Genomic DNA, 20,718 nt, shown 5'->3' with positions numbered 1-20,718 from the left:
TATGAACACCACAACATTTCGGTCACAGATCAGTGACGCGCATGCCTTCAGAGGAATGTCTTCACGCAGCATCCCTCGAGACAGAAATGACATGAATGCAGGCACGATGAAGCTGGATAAATACCGCACTGTCTCACATTGTAGCCATTTCAATTACCGTAGGATGTTTTGTTATATCATGTCAATATCGCCTCAAGCCAAACATTTATAAATTTAGTAACATGTTTAATGGTAGAAAGTCAGTGTTTTACGAAACAGTAACTCTGTTATACTCCAACAACGTGCGTTCCTGGTAAGAATGTAGAGAATATAGGTCTCCATCAACCAATGCCTGTCATGAGAGGCGACCATATGGATCGGATGATCATGTTCCGTGACTTGATTAATTGCAATTGTATAGATCAATGATCATGATGTCAATCACTTGATTGTATGGTCCAGGCTCAATTATTTACAGAGCGACGTCATATAGCCAAAATATTGCTGAGATGGCGTCAACCAACAAAGAAAATAAACGTATGTTCCGTCGTGTTCGTATTCAATACTGTTTACTTCATTGACCGCTACACACTGCATGAAACGCAATCAAGTTGTGTTCTGTTCCTGGACGATGGTCGGCAAAAGTAAGGAATGGTCAGAACTGGGTGTAGGTTGAGGCTTATGACGCACACGTGCAGTTGGAAACTCCAGAAACTTACGATGGAGTAGAGAAGGTAATTTTAATGTCTGTTTTTTTTCAGTGCGGGCATCTGAAGATGTTTGTTCTATGACTTTTGGAAATACTTTGAAATGTACTTTGTGTTTTATATTTGTGCTAAATGTGTCTGTTTGAACTACCAATAAAGCACTTTTATAGGTTTAAGTGAGTGGATCTACGAAAAATCGCGTTGTTGTCTAACAGTGTTTGTGTAACGGGTAATAAAGTATGGTCTAGTCTACTGAGGATAGGTTGAAAGTACTTTGTGTTTTAAATGAGTTTGGTTGAACTACGAATGAAGTTATAAACGTGGGTAAAACCATCGAGTTTGGAAATTCCAGGTTCGTTGATATCTCACTAATGTTGACAATAACACCAACGTTAGCGACTTCCGTTGTTTGTGGGTGCACGGGTGGCCAAGTCGTCTAAGCCGCCGCAAGTAGCTGTGTAGAGTTGCGTCCCTTGGGGAAGTCAGAAACCTGTGATCGTGGGTTCGAATTCTAGATTATGTTTCCAGGTTTGTCAGCACCATACCCGTGCTCGCGGGTGTCATCAAAGAGGTAAACGCCTGAGAACTGCATCACTTCGTGTTTTCTCTTCACTGAAATAGAGTGAAATAACTCGAATACTGTTCAAAGCGTTAAACCGCAATCACTCAATCGACCCGTGAAGATCCGGGTTAGAATAGGTCTTCAGCAACCCATGCTTGTCGCAAAAGGTGACTATGCTTGTCGTAAGAGGCGACTAACGGGATAGTGTGGTCAGGCTCGCTGACTTGGATGATGCATGTCATCGTATCTCAATTGCGTAAATTTCTCATACTATCAATCACGGGATTGTCTGGTCCAGACTCGATTATTTACAGACCGCCATCACTCAATCACTCCATTGGGTGACACAGGAACAACAGAAGGAAGCAGTGGCCTATGTAAAATCCCCTGTGTATGACGAAAGATAACTCTTGTCAGCTTATCGGCAATATCACCTGATGATTCCAATTCGGTGTGGTGAAGGTTTTCCTTCTTCTGAACAACCTGCATCAGTTCACTTCAGTTCAGATTGTTAAAGATTAAATAGGAAGTGTCCCTTACTCTGTCTGGCTACTGTGGTATACAATCGGGTTTAAATTTGTCTCATCATGAAGCTACTGTGATACGCAGTTAGGTTTAAATGAGTCTTTATTACATGGCTACTGTGGTAAACAATCGGGTTTAATATGTCTCATCATGAAGCTACTGTGATACGCAGTTAGGTTTAAATGAGTCTTTATTACATGGCTACTGTGGTAAACAATCGGGTTTAATATGTCTCATCATGAAGCTACTGTGATACGCAGTTAGGTTTAAATGAGTCTTTATTACATGGCTACTGTGGTAAACAATCGGGTTTAATATGTCTCATCATGAAGCTACTGTGATACGCAGTTAGGTTTAAATGAGTCTTTATTACTTGGCTACTGTGGTAAACAATCGGGTTTAATATGTCTCATCATGAAGCTACTGTGATACGCAGTTAGGTTTAAATGAGTCTTTATTACATGGCTACTGTGGTAAACAATCGGGTTTAATATGTCTCATCATGAAGCTACTGTGATACGCAGTTAGGTTTAAATGAGTCTTTATTACATGGCTACTGTGGTAAACAATCGGGTTTAATATGTCTCATCATGAAGCTACTGTGATACGCAGTTAGGTTTAAATGAGTCTTTATTACATGGCTACTGTGGTAAACAATTGGGTTTAATATGTCTCATCATGAAGCTACTGTGATACGCAGTTAGGTTTAAATGAGTCTTTATTACATGGCTACTGTGGTAAACAATCGGGTTTAATATGTCTCATCATGAAGCTACTGTGATACGCAGTTAGGTTTAAATGAGTCTTTATTACATGGCTACTGTGGTAAACAATCGGGTTTAATATGTCTCATCATGAAGCTACTGTGATACGCAGTTAGGTTTAAATGAGTCTTTATTACATGGCTACTGTGGTATACAATCGGGTTTAAATTTGTCTTAATATGAAGCTACTGTGATACACTCATGGGTTTAGATGTGTCTTATAATGGAGCTAGAGTGGTACACTCATGGGTTTAGATGTGTCTTATCTTGGAGCTACTGTGGTACACTCATGGGTCTAGATGTGTCTTATGTTGGAGCTACTGTGGTACACTCATGGGTCTAGATGTGTCTTATCTTGGAGCTACTGTGGTACACTCATGGGTTTAGATGTGTTTTATCTTGGAGCTGCTGTGGTACACTCATGGGTTCAGATGTGTCTTATCTTGGAGCTACTGTGGTACACTCATGGGTTTAGATGTGTCTTATCTTGGAGCTACTGTGATACACTCATGGGTTCAGATGTGTCTTATCTTGGAGCTACTGTGGTACACTCATGGGTTTAGATGTGTCTTATCTTGGAGCTGCTGTGGTACACTCATGGGTTCAGATGTGTCTTATCTTGGAGCTAGGGTGGTGCACTCATGGGTTTAGATGTGTCTTATCTTGGAGCTACTGTGGTGCACTCATGGGTTCAGATGTGTTTTATCTTGGAGCTACTGTGGTACACTCATGGGTCTAGATGTGTCTTATCTTGGAGCTACTGTGGTACACTCATGGGTTTAGATGTGTCTTATCTTGGAGCTAGAGTGGTACACTCATGGGTCTAGATGTGTCTTATAATGGAGCTAGAGTGGTACACTCATGGGTTCAGATGTGTCTTATCTTGGAGCTAGTGTGGTACACTCATGGGTTTAGATGTGTCTTATCTTGGAGCTACTGTGGTACACTCATGGGTCTAGATATGTCTTATCTTGGAGCTACGGTGGTACACTCATGGGTTTAGATGTGTCTTATAATGGAGCTACTGTGGTGCACTCATGGGTCTAGATGTGTCTTATCTTGGAGCTACTGTGGTGCACTCATGGGTTTAGGTGTGTCTTATCTTGGAGCTAGTGTGGTACACTCATGGGTCTAGATGTGTCTTATTTTGGAGCTACGGTGGTACACTCATGGGTCTAGATGTGTCTTATCTTGGAGCTAGAGTGGTACACTCATGGGTCTAGATGTGTCTTATAATGGAGCTAGAGTGGTACACTCATGGGTTCAGATGTGTCTTATAATTGAGCTACTGTGATACACTAATGGGTTTAGATGTGTCTTATCTTGGAGCTACTGTGGTACACTCATGGGTTCAGATGTGTCTTATCTTGGAGCTACTGTGGTACACTTATGGGTTCAGATGTGTCTTATCTTGGAGCTGCTGTGGTACACTCATGGGTTCAGATGTGTCTTATCTTGGAGCTAGGGTGGTGCACTCATGGGTCTAGATGTGTCTTATCTTGGAGCTACTGTGGTACACTCATGGGTTTAGGTGTGTCTTGTCTTGGAGCTAGTGTGGAACACTCATGGGTCTAGATGTGTCTTATCTTGGAGCTACGGTGGTACACTCATGGGTCTAGATGTGTCTTATCTTGGAGCTAGAGTGGTACACTCATGGGTCTAGATGTGTCTTATAATGGAGCTAGAGTGGTACACTCACGGGTTCAGATGTGTCTTATAATTGAGCTACTGTGGTACACTCATGGGTCTAGATGTGTCTTATCTTGGAGCTACTGTGGTACACTCATGGGTTCAGATGTGTCTTATCTTGGAGCTACTGTGGTGCACTCATGGGTCTAGATGTGTCTTATCTTGGAGCTAGTGGGGTACACTCATGGGTTTAGATGTGTCTTATCTTAAAGCTACTGTGGTACACAGTTGAGTTAAGTTTCTTTTCAAGTTGTCTTAAAATTAAACTACTCTGATACACGCACTTACTTTGACGTATCTAAGCATCACTGTGATTGAAAGATAAATACTAACTCGTATAGTGCATACCTTTCAAAAACATTCTTGTTCCATTCATTCACACACATCTTGCATTTTTTTAAAATATTTTGTGATTTTTCTCCAGTTCATTTCCCTACCCTTTGTTGATGTTATGAAATATATAGCACAGCATCATGAACTATTGTGTCTTTATTAATATTTCCACCAGTTTGCAAATGCGAAATGCAGTGAATCATTTAACTACACAACATGTTCATATTATGCAACTGTATTTTATTGTCTGCCTCCACACACTGATGAGGAAAGTTGAGTTATTAAACGGTAGCGTGATGCTGGAGACAGACAATTATATTCCGGGGTGTATGTTGACATGAGTGATCGCGCCGGCTTGCCGTGTGTGGATCACTCTGTCCGTCTTATATGTCTGGGAGCATATAGGATTGTTGATAACCATGGCAACAAAGACAATCCTGTTTAGTGTCAGTGTGGTATGTCTGCATCATTGTATCCACCCCATCCATGAATGCGCTGTGTGAAACAGATAGAGCAATATTCCAGTTGCATCCCGGCGTGTAGGTTGAAGTTGAAGGAAATCCCAATGAAACAAGGTATCGGATGTTTACCATTTGGTGACGCCGTGAGCACGGATATAGGGATAAGCCAAGGTTTATAATCAGGGCGAATTAGGGAATCGAACCACCGATCAGATTACCCATACAGCATAATGACCGCTGGGTCACCCAACTAGGCCACCAAAGCGGCATGGAACCCAACTCCATCACTTATATATTTTGTCAAATATATATTTATCATCGTATAGAGAGAGTTTGAAGTTATTCCTTGCGAATTGACATTTGCATTTGTATTTGAAACTTCGTGATCGTGCATCGTGGTGGTCCTTTTTGTTACCCTGCCTGGAGCTCGGCATTAAGGGGCTAAAACAAGGACTGGTCGGCTCGGAGTCAGTATACTCTGTCTGGGTGGGGTATTCATGTTAAACTGCGGCATGGTATCTCAGTGGGCTCTATACAATCGGCATTAGTACGGACTCGTACAAGCATCCACACACACACACGTGCATGCATGTAGCTTTAAAATGTAATAATCTTGAACACGACGTTAAACCCCATTTCACCTAACCATTTGGTGTTTCTTGGGAAATAAGTACATTTACACATTCAGCAGAATCCATGACTGTTTTGTTAAGGTACGAAAAGCTTCCATGGTTTGGTGACGAGGGCGTCTGCACGGATAGCGGAAGACTGGTTGTTCGATTCCCGCATACCAAAGACGTTACAATGTTATTCTCTTACCCTGCATGACACACACAGACATGTACGTTGCTATATTAGTAAAATAATAATGAACGTGACCTTAAACGCAATTTGGTCTCGTCTCCTTCATTAACATGTAATGGTTACCCTGCCCTCGATACTATCGACCCACAAAGAGCATCCGTGTGTGTCTGACTGTTTAGGAGTACAGCAAAATAAATGGTCTATGAATCGTTTATTACCCGTTTGTGATATTCTATAAAGGCTCATTACCATGCGATATGACCTCCATCTGACCTGCAACATATATGCAAAGGTTGACCTTTGCTGTGTCATTACAAATGTATTGTATACGGTGAAGTGTAGCGCGGTAGAGCGGAGAGAACTCTCAGCTGTGTTTGTCAGACTGGTTACGCTGTTTGCTCATAATAAGCGGATTATTTTACTTCTCTACGTTCAGGCACACGGCGTAAGGGAGAAGACTGGGTGTGCATATGCATTTACCTTCTCGGGGGACATCGCCCACTGCTGACCGTGCATACTAGGTCAGTCAGGGTTGCTAGTGAAATATGATGAGGATTTCTGCTTGGTATAAAAAGATTTTTTGTCGGGTATTGTCAAGGGTGTGTGTTATGCACACTGCATTAAACCAGAGGTGGGTGAAATTAATGGTGATGCAGGTATTGTGGCGTGTCGGATGAATTGTTTGAGGCGGGTATGATTTCGTGTATGTTGTAGATAGAGGGGTGGGGGAGTTGGGCTGAGGCTCTCTAGTCACACAGTTAGCACTCACATTAGAGCACTAGAAGACGCATTAAGCACTAGCATGGGCACTGAATTCACACTTTGGGGACACATTAGAGCACAAGTAAAGTATTAGTCCCTGGAAGTGGCACTGAATTCGCACTTTGGGGACACATTAGAGCACACGTAGAAGTATTAGTCCCTGGAAGTGGCACTGAATTCACACTTTTGGGACACATTAGGGTACTAGTAGAAGTATTAATCCCCGGGAGTGGCACTGAATTCACACTTTGGGGACACATAAGAGCACAAGTAGAAGTATTAGTCACTGGGAGCGGCACTGACTTCACACTTTGGGGACACATAAGAGCACAAGTAGAAGCATTAGTCACTGGGAGTGGCACTGACTTCACACTTTGGGGACACATAAGAGCACAAGTAGAAGTATTAGTCACTGGGAGCGGCACAGACTTCACACTTTGGGGACACATAAGAGCACAAGTAGAAGCATTAGTCACTGGGAGTGGCACTGACTTCACACTTTGGGGACACATTAGGGCACATTTGGGCACTAGAAGTATGAAGCACTAGCTTGGTCACTGTAGACCCACATTCAGGGCACACATCATTTAAAGCACCAGTAGAAGCATTGGGAGATGTTCAACGTACAATTCGATTTTCTGTCTACAATAACCTTTTCAAACCCGACTGGGAGGAACATGGCTTACATAATATGCACTGTGACATGATAGCCGCCAGAAGAATGACATGCTGATAGGAAGCCTAGGGGACGTAATTCTACCATACATGTATATGGAAATAAAACGTCTGATAGCGAGTTCAGGCGATTCAATAGGATTGCCAAAAGGAGATATAGTAAAGAGGTGCTGAATATGTTAGCAAAGTCTTGTGAAGCTGAAATTAACACTTTTCATGAAACTGTGATCAGTAACTAAAACTGTTACCGCGACCAAACGGAATCTCCTGCTTAACTTCTAGCCTATGCAAACTATGGGGAAAGGACTACGCTGACCTATCGCAGTGTTACTACTCTGATAGTTTTAATGATAATTTCAAATGTCGCAATGACAGGATTAAGGGAATCAAGGACAACCAGATGATCAAACTGATATAGATGAAGAGTTCTACAAAAGTATCCCAGAGAAATCTCCTTACAAATACTCACCCTGTGTAAGAATAAAAGTACAGGTCCAGATAACGTGTGCAGTGAAAGAAAATTGTTGTTTGCAAGCCCTTATCTTCTCGCAAAACCAGAAAGTAGAATAGAATTCTCAAAACGGAATATTTTACAAAGAACTTTAGACTGGGGATGTTATCTCTATTTATGAGGGTAAAAACTGACAATGCATATCCTGAGGACTAAAGGGGCATTACTCTAGCATCGTGGAAAAACTATTTGAAACAGTAATTTTACAACGTTTGGAAGAATAGTGTGAGATACCTTGTCCTTCCATCCCCAACCTTCTACAATTCGGTTTTCGAAAAGAGTAATGTCTGTCTTTACAAAACATGAAGTGTGTTCATTATTACGTATCCAGGAAATCACCCCGCCTTTGGTCTTTTTTGGCATGCGTGCCTATTTGTAAAACTGTAAGACTTAGGCATTAAGGGAGGTATGTAGAATGTAGCCTATCAATGTTGCAGCAGTGGTTGTGCATATGTCACCTACTGTGGTGAAATATCACATGCTTATCCTATTAGGCAGGATGTCGGGCTAGGTCGGGTGCTTTCTTCGTGGCCCGCTCCTGTCTATAATGTTAATGATCTGATCTATGAACTGAGAAGAAAAGATTGTGGTATATTTGTTTATTGATTACATCTCCCAGTTGTGATGTTCGCTGATGGCACTACACTCCTGCATTCATGATATCAATACTAGCACTAGCATATATGACACAATGATATTAACGTCTTGTGAATAGAACACAAAACAGATCCACCTTTATCAGTACTGGAATATGTCCTTGCAAAATGTAACGGAGAAGAATTGAATCCGAGGCAATATCCTTATCTGAGGCAAATCGATGGAAACTCAAAACTTAAATAAACTATATGTATTATTTAATTGGCAGTAACTTATCCTCGTCTCAGATATTGCATCTGGTACTTCCTTCAGATAGCGTCTAGTCCTATTATATGTGAAAAAATCATATCGTTTCTTCATTTTCAATTAGCAAAAGACGATTTGATGCACTCAAGCATAAGGTACTAGGAGGTGCACTTTAGTCATACCTTGAGGACACATACTAAGGCACTAGTAGAATCATTGGGGCACTGTAGGCACACTTTGAGGACACATTAAGACACTGATAAGAGCATACGGCACCAGGAGGGGCACTTTAGTCACACTTAAGGAACACACGTATAGGGTCGCTGTACAGGTATTGTCAGGACTTATGGGGACTCACTAACATCGGTTGAAGAGCACACATTAAGGTTTTAAAAGGGTATTGTAGAGACACATTAGGAACACATATGAAGGCAGTAAGAGGGTAATGTAAGGATACGCAGTTCGGCACTAGGTGTTCTAGGGTTCTAGGTCAAGGTCGAGGCACTTTAGTGACACATATTAAGGCATTAGAAGTGGTATTGTACGGGCACTTTAGTGACACATATTAAGGCACTAGAATCGGTATTGTAGAGGCACTTTAGTGAACCATATATATATACACTAGATCGGGTATTGTAGGGGCACTTTAGTGACACACACTAAGGCACTAGAAGAGGTATAGTAGAGACACTTTAGTAACATATATTAGGGCACTATAAGGAGTATGGTAGGGGCAATTTAGTGATACATATTGAGGCACAAAAAGGGGTATTGTAAAGGCACGTTAGTAACACACACTAAGACACTAGAAGATGTATAGTAGAGGCACTTTAGTGATACATATTAAGACACTAGGAGGGGTATTGTATGGCCACGTTAATGATACATATTAAGACACTAGAAGGGGTATTGTCGGGACACTTTAATGATACATATTAAGACACTAGAAAGGTTATTGTAGGGCCACTTTAATGATACATATAAAGACACTAGAAAGGTTATTGTAGGGCCACTTTAATGATACATATAAAGACACTAGAAGGGTATTGTAGGGCCACTTTAATGATACATATAAAGACACTCGAAGGGATATTGTAGGGCCACTTTAATGATACATATAAAGACACTAGAAGGGGTATTATAGGGCCACTTTAATGATGCATATTAAGACACTAGAAGGGGTATTGTAGATGCACTTTAGTGACGCATATTAAGACACTCGAAGGGATATTGTAGGGTCACTTTAATGATACATATTAAGACACTAGAGGGGGTATTGTAGATGCACTTTAGTGACACGTATATATACACTAGAAGGGGTATTGTATGGCCACTTTAATGATGCATATTAAGACACTAGAAGGGATATTGTAGGGTCACTTAAATGATACATATTAAGACACTAGAAGGGGTATTGTAGGGTCACTTTAATGATACATATTAAGACACTAGAGGGGGTATTGTAGATGCACTTTAGTGACACGTATATATACACTAGAAGGGGTATTGTAGGGTCACTTTAATGATACATATTAAGACACTAGAAGGGATATTGTAGGGTCACTTAAATGATACATATTAAGACACTAGAGGGGGTATTGTAGATGCACTTTAGTGACACGTATATATACACTAAAAGGGGTATTGTGGGACCACTTTAATGATGCATATAAAGACACTAGAAGGGGTATTGTAGGGTCACTTTAATGATACATATTAAGACACTCGAAGGGATATTGTAGGGTCACTTTAATGATACATATTAAGACACTAGAGGGGGTATTGTAGATGCACTTTAGTGACACGTATATATACACTAGAAGGGGTATTGTAGGGCCACTTTAATAATGCATATTAAGACACTAGAAGGGATATTGTAGGGTCACGTTAATCATACATATAAAGACACTAGAAGGGATATTGTAGATGCACTTTAGAGACACATATATATACACTCGAAGGGGTATTGTAGGGTCACTTTAATGATACATATTAAGACACTAGAAGGGATATTGTAGGGTCACTTAAATGATACATATTAAGACACTAGAAGGGGTATTGTAGGGCCACTTTAATTATACATATTAAGGCACTAGAAGGGGTATTGTTGGGCCTGTTAGTGACACATATTAAAATAGTAGTATAATCATCGTAGACGTACTTGAAGGACACCTATCACGCACTGTTCAGACACCGCACATACAGTCATTAAGTGAGTTTGGGAGCACAACTTGAGATTCCTGTAACGTCATTGTACAAATACTGTTATGGACACATGAAGCACTGGGGATAGACTAACATCTAGTCTCTGAAATGAACATTTTTTACAGAAAAAAAGTTGTTAAATTGTAGTTATAAATTATAATAAAAAGCAGCCCAGAGACTTTCAGAATGATACTGCAGTAATCTAGACTTGCCAAACATTATAGACTTGCATGAGCTGTATTGGATACATTTGTTTCAGGGTCTGTATGACACACGACACTGGGGACAATGCAGAAACACTAAGGACACATACCAGAGCACAAGTACCTGTTGAGACAACCTGTGAAGGTAACTGGGGTAGCGGCATTGTGTAGTCAGGCGCTGGGACACGACAATGCACGTGTAATTAGTCAATGTATAGCAGCTAGTTCTGTCGATACATTATGTATTACATGAACAACACTATGTCCATACATGGAAAACAAAGTCAGCCCCAAGCGTAGGAAAATATTTTCTGTTATTGATTGCTGTGCTAAGTAGCGTCACCAGCAGGAGCCGACTCGGTAACCAACTCCCTGACGTTTGCTTCCATTGAACGTTATTGATGGAAATATCTGCTACCCTAGAGGTTCCCTATATCCCCTAGCTGTCGTTCCTCGGCGCTAATAATACCGGTCACCCTTTCTGATTATCTGCTAATTAGTTAATAGCTACAATAAGTTGGCCTTCTCACTCGGGATATTCCCGCGCTGGTGTATCCTTGCGCCAGACGACACACCTGTGATTGAGATTTGTGTGTGCAACAGTCGGCAGGTATTTCCGTGTGAATCGCTTGGATGTTAGGGGGAGTGTCGGGGGAGGGCGGCATGAGAGGGGGAGCGCCACGTCACCGGCATTAGTCATTCTTGATGTATTTGAATATACAAAGAGGTTTGCAATTCCGTGCCTGCAGTACTCGTACTGGTTTTTCTCTCTCCTTTAGAAAATATGATGAGTGTGACGAGGTTGTACACACATCTATTAACGTGTCACGCAACCAAGGCAGCATGGTCGTAATTCCTTCAAATGGATGCATCTTAGCACTCAGAATTCAAATTTACAACCGGCATTGTGTTTTACTGTCGGTTTGTATGTGTGTTGGTACTAGGGCATGACTAGCCTCGTTGCAGCTCCACGTAACGGATTGACAAAACTGCTGAATATGTCAACCTCAGACCAGGTGAATTGAGGATGAATATTGATAGCGTTACTGAACCGTGACCACAGTACAACGAGGTGCCCGAACAGTATCTAAATGCCTGTATACACCCAGCCGTCTGTCCCCTCGACTGTGTAGAGTACGTGTGGGACTAGTCTGGAGTTCAGTGAACTGCGAACCCTCGTTAATCCGGACGGTAGAACCCCAATGAAACTATTCGGATAAACAAAGTTCCGGATTAATGAATCGTGGGTACGGAAGAATGTAACTGTCTAAGTACGTTCAAAGCAGTAATTGTTCGAAAAGTCAGGCGGTCGGATTAACAGGGTCCTGACTAGCGAGGTTTCGCTGTTTCAGTTAGTTTGAACCGATATGTCTCCAGGGTCCTGGGGGTATACTCTTTGCCATAAAACAACTAAAAAACTGTCGTAAACGTAAGGTGAATATTTTTTATTGTAAAAGATCAACATTAAATGCCATAAGAAATGCTTCCCGTAAATATAAACTTTAATGGTTGTCGCATTCGAGCTAAAATCCCGTAAAAGGCGTCTATAACTAGATCTAACAAAGCCGGTCAGTGTTTGCCTGGTACGTATTTGCAAATCACGAATTGCAGAAATGAACCAAAATGAGAATAAGCTGCCCCCAAGTTTTCCCACAGAGAGACTGACGAATCGCATAGAGACTATTCCGCATTTTAGAGTCAACTTGAGAGCATGAGAGTCCGACTTTCGCGTGATTGTTTTACTGACGAAAGGACCCAGATTTTATTGACTACTGACGTGTGACCTCCCCCACCCTGTCGTGCCCTGATCAATCAGTTTGAACAGTGTACACAAGCTGTGTGTCAGCACGCCCATGGTATGTCAGGGAAGTGTCTAATAATACATACACGTCGTTTTTGTCTATATGCCCAGCTTACATCAGCAGTGGGTGTGAGTAACGCGGAATACCGACGAGGAGTAGTATTATACACGAATTGTTATCAGTACGGCATGTCTAGGCATGTGGTCGCTGGGATACTTGAAAAGAATATAACACGTGTGCCACGTAAACCTTGTGTTATGAACGTTGTATGCTGTCCGACTGCGATGTGCACATGGTATGCAATCAGTGTGACATACATAAGGGTTGTAACATGTCATTGGCGGATCCAGAGGGGCGGGGGGTCCCCTTTTTTTGAAAACCAAATTAATTATGTTGTAGACAATCTCTTTCCAGCCCCAAATCCCACCGAGAGAGGATTTGGACATTTTCGACTCACTTTTATAAATGCTGGACCCGCTTTTGCACGTATGTTATGTACAAGGTATGCTGTATTTGTGATATAAGCAAGGTGAGGTGAAATGAGGTTTAACGTCGCGTCCAAGATTATTGCACTTACATAGCGACTTGTGTGTGTGTTCGTGTGTTAGTGTGTTTTAGTTTTTTAGTGTTAGTGTGTGTGTGTGTGTTTGTGTTAGTGTTAGTGTTAGTGTGTGTTAGTGTGTGTGTTTGTTAGTGTGTGTGTTAGTGTTAGTGTGTGTGTGTGTGTGTGTTAGTGTGTGTGTGTGTTAGTGTTAGTGTGTGTGTGTGTTAGTGTGTGTGTGTGTGTGTGTGTGTGTGTGTGTGTGTGTGTGTGTGTGTGTGTGTGTGTGTGTGTGTGTGTGTGTGTGTGTGTGTGTGTGTGTGTGTGTGTGTGTGTGTGTGTGTGTGTGTGCTAGTCCGGACTGATGCCGGTTTATAGTGCTAGCACACTGAGATACCTTGCCGCAGTGTAACATGAATATCACACTCAGACAGAGTATACTGTCTCCGAGCCGACCAGTCCTTGTTATAGCCCCTTAATGCCGAGCGCCAGAAAGGGTAACAACAAGTACCATCTTTTAACGTCTTTTGGTATGACGCGGCCGGGGATCGAACCCCGGACTTTCCGCTATCCGGTCGGACGCTCTACTACTAGAGCACAGAGGCGGTGATATATGCAAGGGTGAAACATGTTCGATATGTACAAGTGATGTTATCTGTGCCATATCCACAATATATGTAACCTATACAATGGGTCCAACTTGTGCAATCTTTGTGATATGAAACACTGCGTGGTATGTGCAATGAGTGTAGCCTGTGATATGGAATCCAGCTGTTCGTAGGGGGCATAGGTGGCCCAGTTATCTAAGGCGCCGCGAGTAGCTGTGCAGAGATGTGTCCCTTTGGCACGCCAAAAACCTGTGAATTTGGGTTCTTCGCCCACTTCGCCCCAATTATGATTCAAGGTTTGTCAGCACCATACCCATACTCGTGGGTTTCACCAAAGTGGTCAACGTCTGAGATCTGCATAACTTCGGGCTTCCCTCCCCAATTAAGCTGACACGCCGGGATATAACTGGAATGCTCACTCACTCACAACTCATCTACTCACACCAGCTGTTACTACTTTGTAAGCGTTCCCTACACTATTGACCTCCAACTTCAGAGACACCCACAAACCAAACATTAAAACGTTGGGATAGATATGACGTTGAACGTACTTATTCTTGCATCGTATTGCCACAATAGCCATAACACTGTGTGGGGACGAGTGTTTCAATGTCTGAAGTCCGTATCGACTCCACAATAGGGTCCCTGCAATGGCCTGTTGGTTCCATTTTAACTGTAATGTGAATATTCATATGAGAACCCGCTATTACTGTTCACGGGCAGTGGGGTAAGCTAGTGGTTAAAGCGTTTGCTCGTCTCGCCGAAGGCCCGGGTTTGATTCCCCACATGGGCACAATGTGTTAAGTCCATTTCTGGTGACCCCGCCGTGATATTGCTGGAATATTGCTAAAAGTGGCATAAAACTCACACACTCACTCACTCACTCTAAACGTGAAGGCGGAATCTGGTTTGTTTTCATATTCTTGTGTTTTAAGCTCGGTCATCATCAAGAGTGAGTGAGTAAATAGCTAACCTCACGTCGGCAATATCTCACCCATAATTATGCTTCAGTAAATGTGTAAAATCAGTCATTGTGTGAAAATGACTGAACTTTTAACTGAGGGAAAATTATTTTTTCCGTTTATTACAATATAATAATGAATTTCAAACATTTATCATCCATCGCATCGTCCAGTAACTGAAAATGATAGGATTACGCAAATGATAGTAATCTATATTTTTTTCTTTTGCTTCAAATCCAAGCATATGTAGTTTATTATGATGTTTTAAGCCCTTTTGAACTTCTTAATAACACTGAGTGAATCTGGCGGAAAAATAATTGTTAAATGAATGAAATATTGCCTAAGTAAATATTCAGTCATTTTACACAGTGACTGTAACATATATAGCGACTCGGTACTTGACATGACGTCTATTGGATCATAAATAGTGTGTGAGTTAATAGTTGACGTCGGTTCGCAGATGATGACTAGCGTTAACAACTGGTCGCCTTCCAGTTGGAACGTGACCCCTCCTACGAGGAACTACACGGTAAGGGTGACTAATCGGGTGTGACTTCTAAAAATAGACTCATCGGAAGCGAGGCAGGGCATGGCATTCAATCCTAATAAGGAGAAGTCGTGTGCGAGGTGGGCGTGTCATGGCTCAAAATAAGGAGTAGTAGTGTGCGAGGTGGGCGTGTGCATTCACTCCTAATAAGGAGTAGTCGTGTGTCATGGCTCATACTAAGGTACATTCTGGTGCAAAACGAGACTTGTGGATTCTCTCCTGCAAAGGAAAAAGTCGGCTGCGAGTTGGGACGAGCGTATTGAATCCTACAAAGGAAAAGTCGGCTGGAATGCGGCTCCTGTGTACTCAACCACGCAAGGGAAAAGTCGGCTGCGAGTTGGGACGAGCGTATTCAAATCCTACAAAGGAACAGTCGCGTGAAATGCGGCGCCTGTGTACTCAACCACGCAAAGGAAAAGTCGGCTGCGAGTTGGGACGAGCGTATTCAAATCCTACAAAGGACATGTCGGCTGAAAAACGGCTCCTATCTATTCAACCATGCAACGGAAAAATCGGCTGCGAGTTGGGACGAGCGTATTGAATCCTACAAAGGAAAAGTCGGCTGAAAAGCGGCTCCTGTGTACTCAACCATGCAAAGGAAAAGTCGGCTGCGAGTTGGGACGAGCGTATTCAAATCCTACAAAGGAACAGTCGCGTGAAATGCGGCTCCTGTGTACTCAACCACGCAAAGGAAAAGTCGGCTGCGAGTTGGGACGAGCGTATTCAAATCCTACAAAGGACATGTCGGCTGAAAAACGGCTCCTATCTATTCAACCATGCAAAGGAGAAGTCGGCTGCGAGCTGGGACGAGCGTATTCAAATCCTACAAAGGACAAGTCGGCTGAAAAGCGGCTCATGTGTATTCAACCATGCAAAGGAAAAGTCGGCTGCGAGTTGGGTCTTCTAAACCGGGCTATGAAATCCAGCTATTGACACAGGGCAAAGTGAATGAAGTACAACGTGTATATAGATATAAATAGACGCCCCAGTGCACTGCAATAGTGCTGTGTTGGCTTAATAAAACATTTACACCAAGGTAGCCGGGGACGATAAGCTGCACGATCAATACCGGTTTGTGATTATATTGTTGAATGCTCGTTAGTTGTTCCATCATGTATGACTGCAGAAGTGTACAGGAAGGGGAGGGGTCAGGCTGGGTACACGGTGTGGTAATGCCACGCACTAGGTGCCGTCCACAAACACGGCTGATGTCACCGCCATGGTTTAGACCTTACAGTGTAGAGATTGAAAACGGTCGCCAACATCGCACCTGGTACCGTTACGATAATAATAATAATCATAATAATCATAATCATAATAATAATAATCATAACAAGGCAGTCCACAGTTTTCTAAAACGAGCCAAGGATGTGGAGCATATTCTCAATGTCAGTGTTGATTAAGTTGATGGTTCTGTACTGCTGGACGGTACAGAAATGAGCCAAGCGAAATGCTATATATCAAGTCGGCCCAGCCTTTTTCAAGGAGAGGCTTTCTGAACGACCACTGCATCGAGTTTATGTGCAGTGTGTTGAGAAGGTCAGCAACCCTACAGAGTCCTTCGCTTGGATGTGGTCGGCTGGCCTGAAAAAGGAAACAGAAGCTTTTCTGTTTGCTGCTCAGGACCAGTCACTTCCCAAGATTCAGGAAAAACATGGCAAATATGGGGACCTCGCTTTCGAAATGTCAGGCTTGCATCCCAAGTACCAAATTGTCCGACTCCCCATTGTTCTCGGTGCCTTAGGTTTGGTACCTCCCAATCTGTTGACTGACATTGGGAGAGTGCCCGGGTTTGCTACCAGTAATACAGCCCTTCTGACAATCTGGGTAATGCAGAAGGCTGCAGTGTTGGGGAGACTTCACATTCTCCGAAAAGGTCTGGGTGGGTTTGACTAGGCAGCGCTTCCAGGGAGAAGTCCCATTCGCTGTCTTAGCTGCGTGTAGAGGGGGCAAGGGCCCTGAGCTGATGATGAGCCGAACCAGCCTGACTGTGCCAGGATCACCCAAACCCTCTTTGCTGCATTTTTTATTTTCTCTGTACTATTAATACTTCAGTGACCTCCATTGAAGCTTTATCTAGAGCTAAAGCACGCTCTATTGAGACATCAATCATCTTCACTGAAGGTATGGCTAAAGGTATATCACTGAGTATACCTATAAGATTGTTCTTTCTTGAAGCAGCTATATCCTGCAATATATTACTCATATATAACGCGGTACAATATCAGTTATCTACCTTGAAGCTATCACAGGAGATGTATCCTTCTTTTATATCAGTGATCGTCCTTTAAAGTACAGAGAAAGAAATATATCATTCTTTAAAATGCATTACTGTGTGAGAGGTATAGCAGTACTCCGATGTCAATGATCTTTAATGGCGCCATAATTATACGGCTTGTACTCTTATGATCAAATACAATTGACACACCCGTATCCATATGAAACATGTAATATTTCACTGAACTCATGTGAGGTCTTGGATTCATCCTTTGTATATTACAGTTATAAATACAAGCTACGAAACTATTTCCATGTTAAGGAAGAGAATGTATGGATGTCAACTTCTTTATTATGAGGAACGGGCGGTCGGGTAGCCTAGTGGTTAAAGCGTTCGCTCATCACGCCGAAGACCCGGGTTCGATTCCCACATAGGTACAATGTGTGAAGCCCATTTCTTGTGTCCCCCGCCGTGATATTGCTGAAATATTGCTAAAAGCGGCGTAAAACCATACTCACTCACTCACTCACTATTATTAGGAACACAACGTTTCGGAGTATATGCTTACTCCTTCATCAGGTGAATGAAGGAGTAAGGATGAAGGAGTAAGCATATATTCCGAAAACGTTGTGTTCCTCATGATAAAGAGGTTGACATCCATATATTCTCTTCCTTGTGTGAATCACTTCTAAATGCTTTTCAAAGACCTCATTTCAATGTTCATCAGAAAGCTCTACCAAAAGCCGAGTTGATTGTACGATTCCGACTTTATCATGACACGTGTCAATGTACCAGTCAGCAGCAGTCTAATATAAGAACGCTGTAATACACTTCATTATTATTTTAGTGGAAAAAGGAAACAGTTTCATCTCGTGTATTGTTGTTGACCTCCGGTGTGTACATCAGTCACTCTGTGATGACATTAGTTTCGGTTGTTGGTTTCCGCCTTTAAGACTCGTGTGTTGATGACTTTGAGCCGGACATCTGCAGGATGAGTCTGTATCTGTACAAAGTGGACACGCTGAGTCATTCCCCGTCATTGCCATGCGGAACATCACCGAGTAGTAATCCACAGTTCAAACACTTTGTAACTCGTGGGGATCCCCTTGTGGAATTTGTAACCAAGGTTTGCAAAGTAACCAGACCGATACACTAATCAGGTCCTGGGACTTGGATGACTATTTATCATCCAAAACTGGCTCCCACAGGAGATATCGCTTGGATGAGATCAAGCGATATCTACACTGTAGATATCGCTGCAATGAAATTACATCACAATGCTTTGCAGACCATTGTGACATCACTGGTTACCATGACGTCACAATCAAATGACATCACTAATGGCTCTGCTACTGAAGCTGTTTGCAGTACTTTTTACACTGAAGACACTGCTAATTACTGTCTACAAATTGAAAAAGTTGAAAGAATGATGTTGGATGATAAATAAAATCTCACCCTCGTGTCTTTTGATATCAAATATATCAACACTCGTTGATAAAAGTGGCAAAAATCCTCGGCAAGCCTCGGATTTTTCCACTTTTTTCAACTCGTGTTGATATATTTGATATCAAAAGACACTCGGGTGAGATTCTCTCTATAACATCCTCCCCAGAAGGCATTGGTCATTGTATATTATTTTATGATGACGTGACTGGGTTATGAACCTGACTGGATTATTTACAGGCCACCCTGATATAGCTGGACTACTGCTGCGTAAACAACATTCACTCACTTACTCCAAAATGTGTTGCTGGCATGACGTATAGCAAACCGATCGGGAATGTTGGGAATAAACCTGCTATGTAACGCTTTGTTACCTGAATAATCAATTTGAGACAGTACGTTGTGTCTGTTATAAATGTAATTCAGCTTTTTCTAACCCATAGGATAAACATAATTCTGTATTCAAATTACAGGTAGATTTATCTATTATGTTCCCGAAACGCTGTTACTACAAAATATTGCAAATGACATTTCTAAACTTCTTTTCTTTATTTTACACTAAAATCAATAATATAAATACACCATAGTGTATGCACTATACACACATTCCATACACATATGAAGAACGAATGCCCCAGATTACGAATACAAACGACTATCCATGTCCTGTTTTGACTGTTCTCATTTGACATGTTGTTTTTCCTAACAAACCGGTGGACCATGAAATATTTGTGACAAAGAAAAGGTCAGTGATGCGCACTAGTGGTAAAAGGAAGTTTAATATAATGGCAGGTCTGTGTTGCCAGACAGTTATGAGTAAGAATAGAAAATGTATAAAACAAGACCCTCCGAGGTAAACTGTCTGCTGAATGGTGTGATTATCCTGCTAATCAGATCGTAACTATGTGGAGAGGTGAAGTGAGGTGAGGTGAGGTGGGGTTTAACGTCGCGTTCCAGATGATTACACGTTTTTAGCGACGTGCATGCACGTGTGTTTGCGTGTGTCTCTGAGTACTTGTACTTGTCCTGGCGTATGTCGCTTCTATATTTTGCTTGCTGATTGCGATACGATGCCACAATTTAACACTGACTCCCTTCTTAGACACACAATACTGACTCCTTGTGAGCAGTCCTTGTTTTGTCCCTTTAATGCTGAGGGCCAGACGGGGTAGCAACAAGAACCATGTTTGAACGTCTTCGGTTCGCCCCGATTATGTTTCTAGGTTTGTCAGCACCATACCCGTGCTCGTGGGTTTCGCCGAAGTCGTAAACGTCTGAGACCTGCATCACTTCAGACTTTCCTCCAACATTAAGCTGACACGCCGCGATATAACTGGAATAGTGTTAAAAGCGGCGTTAAACCCAACTCACTCACTCACTCATTAGTTGGGATAACATGAAATATTGATAACGAAAGTATGAAACCCTGGCCAAGGTGGGAGATGGAGACACAGTAAAGTTAACCCTGACCAATGTGGGAGATGAAAACACAGTAAAGTTAACCCTGACCAAGGTGGGAGATGAAGCGCAGTAAAGTTAACCCTGACCAAGGTGGGAGATGAAGCGCAGTAAAG

The sequence above is a fragment of the Haliotis rufescens genome, unplaced genomic scaffold (assembly GCF_023055435.1).
Source record: "Haliotis rufescens isolate VD_foot unplaced genomic scaffold, xgHalRufe1.0.p SCAF_10, whole genome shotgun sequence".
Taxonomy (NCBI): domain Eukaryota; kingdom Metazoa; phylum Mollusca; class Gastropoda; order Lepetellida; family Haliotidae; genus Haliotis; species Haliotis rufescens.
The sequence above is the reverse complement of the archived record's forward strand: the minus strand, read 5'-3'. Positions refer to the sequence as shown.